Source organism: Gambusia affinis, linkage group LG19, assembly GCF_019740435.1.
Source record: "Gambusia affinis linkage group LG19, SWU_Gaff_1.0, whole genome shotgun sequence".
NCBI classification, from domain to species: domain Eukaryota; kingdom Metazoa; phylum Chordata; class Actinopteri; order Cyprinodontiformes; family Poeciliidae; genus Gambusia; species Gambusia affinis.
Window position 1 is genome coordinate 1,046,905 of NC_057886.1, and position 11,346 is coordinate 1,058,250.

The following is an 11,346-nucleotide window of genomic DNA, read 5'->3' on the forward strand; positions in this document are numbered from 1 at the left end:
TGTAGGACTTTGAGTGAAACTTGGGATCATTATCCTGTTCGAAGGTCCAATAAGGCCAAAGAAAAAGTTTCCTGACATGTTGTCACTTTTTCTCCTACAATTTCCTGATGCTCAGTTGAATCCTTCTTTGCCCCCAATCCCTGTATTTTTCCTGTGCCAGAAAGCAGACCCAGACCATGTCATGTCACTCTATGGACAGAGCTTTCTTTTCACCATGTTTCATTCTATCTAAAGAAGGACATTAAAGAATTAATCCACAATGCTCATCAGACAATACCTCAAATTTAGGATTATTTTTATAGCCTTGAGTAAATTGGAGGTGACATTTCCTGTGCTTTTGGTGTGGATCCTGGAGTTCAACATACCACATAAAACTCTTCAGCGTTGGTATGTGCCTCACAGTGAAACCAGGAATCTCAGTTACTAAGTCTGGCTCTATATCTTTTCACAGTAGAAGGGTAGTTGGCCAGCAGCATCCTTAGATTTGATGAAAACTGTTGAAAACTTTTGAGACTTCTGTTTTCTAAGTAGCATATTGCCACTGCTCCTTTAAACTTACAAACTATGCTTTTAACCATCTAGGATTATTGAAAATACTTGCTATCAATTTGTGTCACTTTCCATGTTTGTTGAAGACAATTAGCTCTTCCCTTAACTTTCAGGACTATTCCCTGAACTTAGTCATATTTTAAACATGCAGTAGAAATATGTGTATCTTTTCCGGTCTATACACTCTAAAAAGGGTATTTAGGTTGTGGTTCATGTTATGAGCTTAAATACATTTATCTCTCTTAATTCTTTTTGGTGTAGTAATGACAACTTACGTGTTGTTTTGAATTAACTTACAAGTTAAAATTTTTTAACTTAATAAAAAACCTTTTACTTTGACCTTAGTTGAAATAATTAAGTTCAATGCCGTGCTCGTATCCTACATCTGACGTCATGGCACAAGGGACAGATTCTGTACCGACCGGGGTTTTGTGGTGACACAGAGGTAGAGCACCACCCTCACAAGGAGGCTTAGTCTTTGATTTGGCTTTTGCAGGATCAATTCCAGGCCTGCTGGCTTTTGCCGAATGTCTTCCCCTTTTTTCATTACCCACTTTCCTGTCTAACTAGTCTTAAATAAAGACTGCCTGAGCCAAAATAAAAACCAAAAAATGATCTTTTATTAGTTTACTTCTTTATTTGAAGAAAACTAAATGACTTGGGTAAGACTGACTTAAATTTGTCAAGTTAAACCAATTTAATAAATTAAGTTAGATAAACTTACCAAATGAAGCAATTTAATTAAGTTGGTTTAACTATTTTCTTTTTTCAGTGTATTAGAGGTGTTCTGTCTCAAGCACAGCTGATGTGCTAACAAATGTGTGCTCTCATGAAGACTTAGATGGTTGAATGATTTGGACACTGAAGTAGTCATTGCAAGAGGATTTTAGTGTTGACTTTAAAAAAATCAATAAAAGCAATACAGTATTACAAAGACTTCTTCCAAACAGTTTCAGTAATTGGTTTATTGGAATTATTTGAAGATGTTTAAATCTGTCCTAATTTGCAGTGGTTGTTAAATTAATTTAGGTGCAATTTAATCACTATAGTATTCAGCTTAAGCTCAAAGTACACCCAAGACCACTGTCCTGTAGCTTCCTCTGGCTGTATTCTACTGCCATGCAATCCAATCAACTATTTTTATTGCCAATGTTATGAAAACAACGAAAGACACAGTTTGGCATTTGTCAGTAGCAACTCGAGAAATTACAATAGGAATAAACACCAGAGATAAAAAAAATAATTATACAATATTTAATTTTAAAGTCAGATTGCAACAGTAAATTTAAAGTTAAAGAGCTGACTGCTATGTTCAGGACCAGAGCTTATCTTTGCTCCTTACTGCTTGTGGATGAAGATTTTTACTTGATCTTGTAGATTTTGTCTTGAGTGCTCTGAAGCATCTTTTGGAAGTAAGGAGGAGTGTCTAGGGTGCAAGAAGTAATTTATGATCCTACTGGCCTTCTGCTAAGGTATGTTCATGTAGATTTCTTTGGAGGCAGATAGTATGATCCCAATCACATGCTTTACTATCCTCACCACTTGGTGGAGGTTCTTCCTGTCCTTCACATTACAAGAACTGAACCACACAGTGCTGTAGAAGGTCAAGAGGCTTCTGATGGTGGGACTGGTAGGAGTTGACCAACAGCTTATGGGGGACAATGAGAGCTGGACTCCACCAAGCCTGCCCTTTGTCACCGATTCTGATCATGACTTTCATGGACAGAATTTCTAGGCGCAGCCAAGGTGTTGAGGGGATCCTTTTTGGTGGCTTAAGGATCGCATCTCTCCTTTTTGCAGACGATGTGGTCCTATTGGCTTCATCAGGTTGTGATCTGCGATTCATAGTGTGAAGTGGCCGGGATGAGAAACACTGCCTCCAAATCTGAGGCCATGGTCTTGAGCCGGAAAAGGGGGGTTTCCTGCCCAACGTGGAGGAGTTCAAGTATCTCGGGATCTTGATCACGAATGAGGGAAGAAGAGAGCGGGATATCGACAGGCAGATTGGTGCAGCGTCTGCTGTGAAGCGGGCGCTGTACTGGTCCGTCATGGTGAAGAGAGAGCTGAGTCAAAAAGCGAAGCTCTCAATTTACCGGTCAATTTACGTTCCCGCTCTCATCTATGGTCATGAGCTTTGGGTCATGACCGAAAGAACGAGATTGCGAATACAAGTGGCCAAAATGGGTTTTCTCCGTAGGGTGTCTGGGCTCTCCCTTAGAGATAGGGTGAGAAGCTCAGTCATCCGGGAGGGACTCAGAGTACAGCCTCTGCTCCTTCACATCGAGAGGAGCCAGCTGAGGTGGCTCGAGCATCTGGTCAGGATGCCTCCTGGATATTATCCAGTTATTAGTGTCAACACATTTATGTAGTGCTGGAGTGGCTTCCTCAATTAACAGCCACATTGTTTTAACTGTTGGTCTTACAGATGAGAGTTCATACATATGAGGGATTGAGGACAGAGAAAAATTATCTAAAAGTCCAAGATGGGGCTAAGAGTAGCCTCGCATACCTTAGTGTAAGCCAGCAGCAGCAGCATGTAAACAACTGTTGAGTAACTGACAAAAGTCTCTTGGCAAGTAGAAATGTCTACACTGTGTCATGAGGTATTCAGTGTCTGGACAGCATTACATGAATTTAACTGTGGCATTAGTGTACAAGTTGTTATTTACATACACACAGGCCTCCTCCACATTTCTTACTTGACTGTTGTCCTACTTGTTTTTAAAGTAAAGTGAGCATGTCTTACTTGCCTGGTCGTGTAGTGTTGATTGAGGAGTCTACTAAATCTCTGATATCATGATGACTATGGGGGAATTTTTCTGCCATAATCCAAGACCACACATTTTCAGTCTGAAAGCAAGATTCAATGTCTTTTGTTCTCAAAACTTATAATACTTTTGTTTACATTTTTATTTTGAAAGCAGGACTTAATGTCTTTCTTCTCAAAACTTGTAATGCTTGTACTCAAAACTTCTCCTCAAGCTCACACTTACTCTCTGTGTGGAATCTCTGCTCGCTTACGAAACATGGAACCTCCTTTTGGCACAGTTGCCTGGCAACCTCTCAGCCAGTAGAATTAAAGTGTTGTTTCCTTCTAGAGGGTGTGCCTGTGTGGCTACTATCGATTGTAGAAACATGCCAACCATTGGATTTAGACAGAAACCTAAGTCTACCTAAATTGAGGTTTAGCTTTCTGTTGTCAGCTGTCTGCTCTGTGATACTCTAAACATTTACCACTAGTGTGCTACTAATTGCTAACAGCTACTCATCTTAGGCAGAATTTTGTTCACACAATTAAAAACAACATAGTCAAGACACGATATCTGTCTGTCTATCTATCTGTCTGTCTGTCTGTCTGTTTGTCTGTCTATATAGAGAAAGCATAAAAATAAATATGTAAACAAAATGTTAAAAGTTTTCAGAACAAATTACCTGAAATTCTTCATTCAGATTGAACATGTGTGCTTTTGGATTATGGCAGAAAAATTCCCCCAAAGATGACAGTAATCCAAGAAGTGTGAAGCAATCTGCAGTTGTAATTTGTCAATCTTATTGCTGAGTGACCAGGTTATGTTGAGGAAAAGGCTGGGAACTGCTAGTTTGTAGGAATTAGCCTAGTCTAATCCTAAACCCTCTCTATGTTGTCTTTTGTTTCCCGTGTTTTCTGGAACATGAATACCTTGGTGTCCAACTGGACAACAGCCTGGAGTTGCAACAGTAAAGTTTTCTACAAGAAGGGACAGAAAAAACATTACTTCTTGTAGAAGCTTAGGTCCGTTTGCTGCAAAGTGCTGCATTCGTTCCAGAAGTATGTTGTGGTGAGTGCAATCTCCTCTGCCACCATCTGTAAGGAGAGCAGCATCAGAGCCAGGAACCTAAAAAGGGTAGGCAACATGATGAAGAAGGCTGGTTCTTTTCTGGTGACTAATCTGGAACAACTTGAAATCACTGTGCAAAGGGGGATTCCTCATACAACCAAGACAGGTACAGATGACCCTGAGCGTTCTATTCAACAGAATATCTTCAGTCAGACAGGACTGAAGAACTCTCTTCTACAGAAGACACTTCCAGTCCACAGTCATCAGCATCTACAACTATTTGAAGAAAATTCTTTTATATGACTTACAACAACATTTCATTTCCCTGTTTGAATTAATAATGTACTTTTGACTGGAACTGAATATTAGAGTACATTACAAAGTTATTGGTACAAACACCTTTTTCATTTGCTGAGGAGACAGACAAAGTGAGGAATAGAAATAGGTCATTAGCAGCCAGGGGCACCTGCAGGATATTATCGGAGGGTCTGCACAAAACTATCACTGCACCTGACCTACAAGAGCGAAGCCACATCTGCAACGTGCATCATGATCTTGTTGCACAAAACCAGCACAAACCTAAATCACTCAAACACAGGCCACACGCACGTAATGGACCACAAAAGCAGCAGACTTTTTTTTATTATTATTATTTTTACAAATTATACTAAATAATAAAGAAAGGAAAGGAAAACCTACCCATGTGATCTACAAGACGTGGAGGATGGAGATTCCCATGTGCAGGTGGTGTGTCAGACGTCCAGAGGAGGAGAAGGTGAAGCAACAATCTTTGCTTAACTCCTACTCTTTTGGCAAAAGTTTCGATTAGATTAACCTTCCCGCAGTCTTTCCACGACGCTCAGGGAAAGCGCAGCAGATAAAAAGCTCAAGCGCTTATTCATTTTTAGCTAGCGTTAATGCATAGTGACATTTTGTTGCAGAAAAAGTGGCAAGCTGCAAAATAAACAAAAGTAAAACTGACCAATAACATTTAGGTGTAGGACATACATGTGTTCACCGTGACAGACTCACTCAGTTGTGGGCTACACAAGATTTTTTGATACAAAAGATCTTTTTTTTCTCCACAATTTCGTTGATAGTAAAGAGGATTAGATCCAATAACAATTTTTTTTTAACTCAAAGTAAAATCTCTAAGTACGCACAACGCATTCAGCCGTACAGCTGCAGGCACTAATGTTGGCAGAGGTAGCTTAGTTAACGACCCCCTCCAGTTAAACAGAACACCAAACAAAGTGCAATGTCTATGAGAAGGAAATGCCCAGAAGGCAGAACACAAAGTTAATAATAGCAATACATGTTTAATGCATATTTAGAAAGTAGTAAGAGAAACTACTTCAGTGAGGGAAGATGATGTCCTCCAGCAGCCAAAGCCTACAGCAGTCTGTGTACAAAGATAGTTCAGGAAAACCTAAGCTTGAAGGAAGGTTTTAAGCCTAGTCTTAATTGTCAACAGGGTGTCTGCCACCTGGGCTACAACTGGGAGTTGCTTCAACAAAAGAGGACTTTAGCAGCTAAACAATCTGCCTCACATTTTAGTCTTTGAAACTCTAGGAACACTTAGCAAACCCGCAGTAGTGAAGTGCTCTGTTGGCAACAGCGGTGGGACCAAGTCACTGTTTTGCAAGTCTTAAGCAGGTTGCAACTCTTTGTCCTCAAGTCCAAGTTAAATCTCAAGTAAAGACGGTCAAGTCAAGTCAAGACAGGCAAAAGTCGAGTTGAGTATCAAGTCGGGAGCTTGGAATTTAATGTCCTGTCGGGTCATTTCTTATTTTGTTTCGTTTTTTAAACAATGTTCCAATTATACTAAATGTAAATAATAGACCATGCGTCTTTTTAAAATCAAACATGCAATGCACTCATTGCAAATAAAGCACAGGTTTTGAATTTGGATGTGATGGTATCTGTCAGTCCAAGTGAGGTTAAATCTACAGCCAATTTCATATCTCAGTATTGATAAAAACATGTTGTGTGAATCAAACTTGCCAGAATCACTAACCAAGACACAAAATAGCGTGCTGCATTACCATCCGGAAACACTCAAAACTACACCACAGCGTTACGTTCAGGATCCTTACAATTGTAAAAAAAAAAATTTACTTTCACAGCAATTTCTGAAAATTACTGAATTTTGATTTGTTTTTCTAGCAAAATTATACCACTTGGAAATGGGTTTTGTGCAATGGCCATCACTCCACCATTTGAAGAGTTATAACTGAAAAAACAGTAGACTTAATGCACTGACTGCAGTAAACGATCTATTTATTGTCAATATAATTTCCCAACACAGATGTCTTCAAATACACTCATACCTGTCCAATTTTGGATTTGAGAATATGGGAAATAACTGTCAGAGGAGGAGAAGGGGCGGGGGCGGGGGGCGTAAGAGCATGGAGAGAGGAGGCGATATTTATAGGACAATACTAATACAGGAGCAGGGTGGGAAAGTACGGAAGAGGATTAGGGCCACTGAAAAAAAAAAAAAAAAAAAGAATTCTGACTTTAAAGTCAGAATTCCGAGATTAAAGTCAGAATTCTGAGATTAAAGTCAGAAAGTCAGAATTCTGACTTTGAAGTCAGAATTTTATTTATTTTTTGGTGGCCCTAATCCTCTTTCATAGGAAAGGGGTGTAATAAACCGTAGTTTCCCTTATGAATACACCATCCATCCTTTGATGGAACTGCACCCAGTTCATCATTATGACGGGACAGAAACAAACTCTCTTCCCTGAGTTCAGGTCCAGAACCGACCTGCTTCCTGATCAGGAGCTCCGCTCACCATCCACCGGCTTCCTGAGCTACCCGGTGCACATTAATGTGGATACATTTGGAAAGTTGTTGGAAAGTTATTTTTCATGTATTAATTTTATGTGCTATTTTATTCAAGAAAATCAGCAAGTAAGCCTGTTCTGGGATAGACTGGTAGATGGAATGGGGATAGTGGGTAGAGCAGGACTGTGCCTCTAACTTGCACTACGGGAGGTCCAGTTTAAATTTTGTGGGTATGTGCTGCCCAGGAGTACAAAGGGCATTTCAGAAGTGAAATTCATCTCTTGAATTTACATATGTGGAACGTGGATTTGTGACTCCTGTGTATAGGAAGGAGGAAATAGTTTGAAAAATGCTTCGGTAGAAAAATAGGAGACAGTGGAATTTGGGTAAAATATTAATTTTAATTGCATTAAACTTCTACCAATCATTGAGAGGTAATCTTCTACATTTTTGGGGTTCCATTTCCATCTTAGACATTAAAGCAAGACATTAGCTGAGAAAAGACAGCTTAAGGATCTGGTTAGATTGATCCATAGACTTAAATCCAGACTGACTCAATTCAACAGGGAAGAGCTTTACTGCTGCAGCATTTATAGAATAGCTTTCACTTTTGGCAATGTTTACTCTGTAGCCTGAGAATGAGCCAAATCTCTGAAAAGCAGATAAAATTCATTGTATGGAGAGAGTAGAATCTGAGATCTAAAGCAACAAGTCATCAGCAAATAAAGAAATTAACTGGTGTTACCAGGTTGGGATGTGTACAGCAGTCACCAGGGTAACGGTAAACTCACAGAGAAGGTATAGGGGCCCGCATCTAATGGTGATAAATTCCAGGTCGGCTGAGCAGTGTCTGTCAATAACTGTGGCGTTTGTGCAACAATTGTTGTTCACATAGACACAGAGCCCCCTTTCCTGTTCTTGTTTCATGGCTCCTGTCACATCTATGTGCTGTGCATCCTGCTATCTCGATAGTCGTGTCCGGAATGGTTGAATGGAGCCAGATCTCTGTGATCAACAAAAAGCAACAGTTGCCAACTGATGCTTCAACTCATCATCTTATTGCAGGGGATCTGGAATTTGAGAGAAAAATGATGGGCAATGGCAGTTTATGTGACCCTCTGTCCATAGCTGTGTCAGCCCCGTCAGCATCCCTGCCTTTGTTTCCCCTCATCTTGCCTCTTCCGCCCGTTAGCATCTGCGAGAAGTTGTCAAGGCTATGTCCAACAGTATGCTGAGTCTGTGAAAAGCCCTTGATTATGCACTAGTCATTCTGTAATCCAATATGAAACAGATTCTGTCAGCTGCAGGTGATCCTAGACATACTAATAAAACAACAAAAACACCCTGAAGATGATAGGAGTTCTGTGCCCAAAGCTATAGGAACTCATTAATTATAAATAATTATAATTCTGAACAGTTTTTGTCAACTAAAATATTTGGTATTCTATTACGTGAAGAACATTTCATGATGAAAGGACTAATATCCCAGCAAGATCTAGAAAAACTCATCCATATCTAGCTCCTCTAGGGCTCAACACGCCCTGTGTTACTGGCTGCTGGATTTCCTCACTGACTGACCCCAGTCTGTGAAGGTTGGCAAAAAGGCTTCAAAAGTCATTTCCTTCAGCACTGGCTCACCCAGAGCTGTGTACTGATCTCACTGCTCTTCACCCTGATGACCCATGTCTGCCAAGCCAGGTTCAGTACGAATCACGTCATTAAGTATGCAGACGATACGACAGTGGTGAGACTCATCAAGGACAACAACAAACTGGCCTACAGAGAGGAGGTGAAACATCTGGTGGACTGGTATGATGAAAACCATTTCATCCTGAATGTCAACAAAAATGAAATTGTTGTTGATTTCAGGAAAAATCATCCAAGTCCCACACTGCTCCTTATCAATGATGCTGCAGTGGAACAAGTCAGGAACATTAAATTCCTGGGTAAGCAAATCACTGAAACTTTGACCTGGTCCCTCCAAATCTCTGGTGTGGTGAAGAAAACTCAGCAATGTCTGCACTTTCTGCAAACCTCCCCCCTCCCATCTCTACCACTTTCTACAGATAGACAGTAGAGAGCACACTGACCAGCAGCAGCATCTCTGCATGGTTTGGAGCATTCAACTCCTTGGACTGGCAATGTGTAGAGACAGCAGTGAGGTCAGCTGACAGAATCATCAGAACTGAGCTTCCTTCCATCCTTGACACCGCTCCCAGTCGCTGCCTGTCCAGGGTTCGACCAATCACAAAGATCCCTTCCACCCTCAACATGGTCTGTTCTCCCAGCTGCCCTCTGGCAAAAGATTCAGCAGCTTCAAATTCAGAACAGCCAGATTCTACAACAACTTCATCCCTCTGGCCATAAGATTACAAAACTCCCATTGGTTTAAGATTTTATTACATATATATGCATATTGATGCATTTATTATTATTACTTATTTATTCATTATTTTTGGAGCTTTGCAACAAAATATCTTTCAGTTTGTACATTTTTAAATGTACAATTGAATAACAATAAACTCTGTCTATGTCTATATCTGTCTTTAGTGTCTTCACAGGTGTGCCTAAAAAGTCAGACTGTTGCAGCAGATCCAGAAGGCTGCTGCTCATGTTCTCACTAAAGCTGGGTAAGCAGAGGACAGAACTCCAGCTCTACAATCCTTCAATGGCTCCTTGTAGCTCAGCAAGTAATGGTTGTTCACACAGAACCAGGAGTGAAAGTTGCAAATTAATAACTCAATGCTAAAATCTTAGTTATTTTGTAGGTTCTTTTCCTGCCTGTTGGGAAAAGATATAACTTTATTTGCCTCTTCTGCTCAAGTGGAATCTCTTTACGTAATACATATAAATAACATGTGAAGGTGTAGAGTAAACCATTTACACCATTTTACAGGGAACACATGGATCCTAAAGAGCATCCATCACTATTGTTGATTGAATATTTTGTCTGTCAACCTCTATATTCAGTGGTGACCTTCATTAGGACATGAACACCAAAACAACCTAGATCCAAACAGAACCATTTAAAGAAAATCAATGTTCTTCTCTGTACCAACCCAATCATATGCCTCTCATTTACCGCAGCATCATCTTTCTGTTTTTGACTTGAACAGAATTATGAAAAAAAATTCTCTTCTTATTTTACTTTATCTTGCTCTAGTGAAATTACACCATAAATTTACCTGAATTCTCATCAATCTCCATGATATTTCTATCCAAGTAAGCACACTTGCAGAAACCAACATTGAAATTATGTTGTTGTTTTAGCAAAATGCAATAGGTCATGGTGGACTTGCAGTGACAAAATATCTTGTTCCTCCATTGGATTTACTAATATTTGCAGGCTACTACAGACAAAATAGCAAGATTAGACTGAAATGAGATCACATATGTAAGGTGAATGTAGCCATCTTAACTATTTAGTTTTAAACAAACCCTCTATACAATCTATCCAACCCCACAATCCTTTTGTGAATTTGTTACAACACCCTGCATCTACTTAATATTCACTAAGGTTTAAATTATGGCTTGATTGTTGTCACAAAGCCATTAAAGGTTTGCACACCAAGACAAAAATGTGGACATAAAGAAAAAAAAACAAAGCAAGACTGAGGTCTTTAAAAGTAACAATCACAGTCAGACATAGCTCAGCTCCCAGCTGCGGCCACTCCGCAACAGAGTCAACAATTTAACAGTTCACTCTACATGAAACTCCTCTCCTTCTCCCTTCTCTCCTGCGTGTGCAAGCACACAATGTCTGTTGACTTTCATCAACAGATATATAGTCTTTGTTCTTTCAATTGTTCATTTCCCTTCGGCCACTTCTCCATTCTCCTTAGTTCAGTATTTCATTTTTATAAATAAAAAAGTAATCTTAGTTCAAGGTTCCTATAATCAAGTTTATAGGAGCCTTTGCAGATAGTGTGCAGTGCGTAGGCAGACCCAGGAACTGTCGCGCAGGGTTACTTTCAGAACAAAGTGAAGCAGTCAGGCTCCCAGTAAACTTTTTGTGTTTTTTATGAAACCTATTTTATTGTTTGAAGAAAGCAAAACAAGAAAGTAGAGAGTGAAGAGAAGAAGAAGACAAAAGGGCAAAGAAGGAAAATTACCCCACTTTGACCTCTGGTGCTTGGAACAGAATATGTGTTGAAGAAAAATAACAGAGTAAAGTAAGAGGGAATTAGAA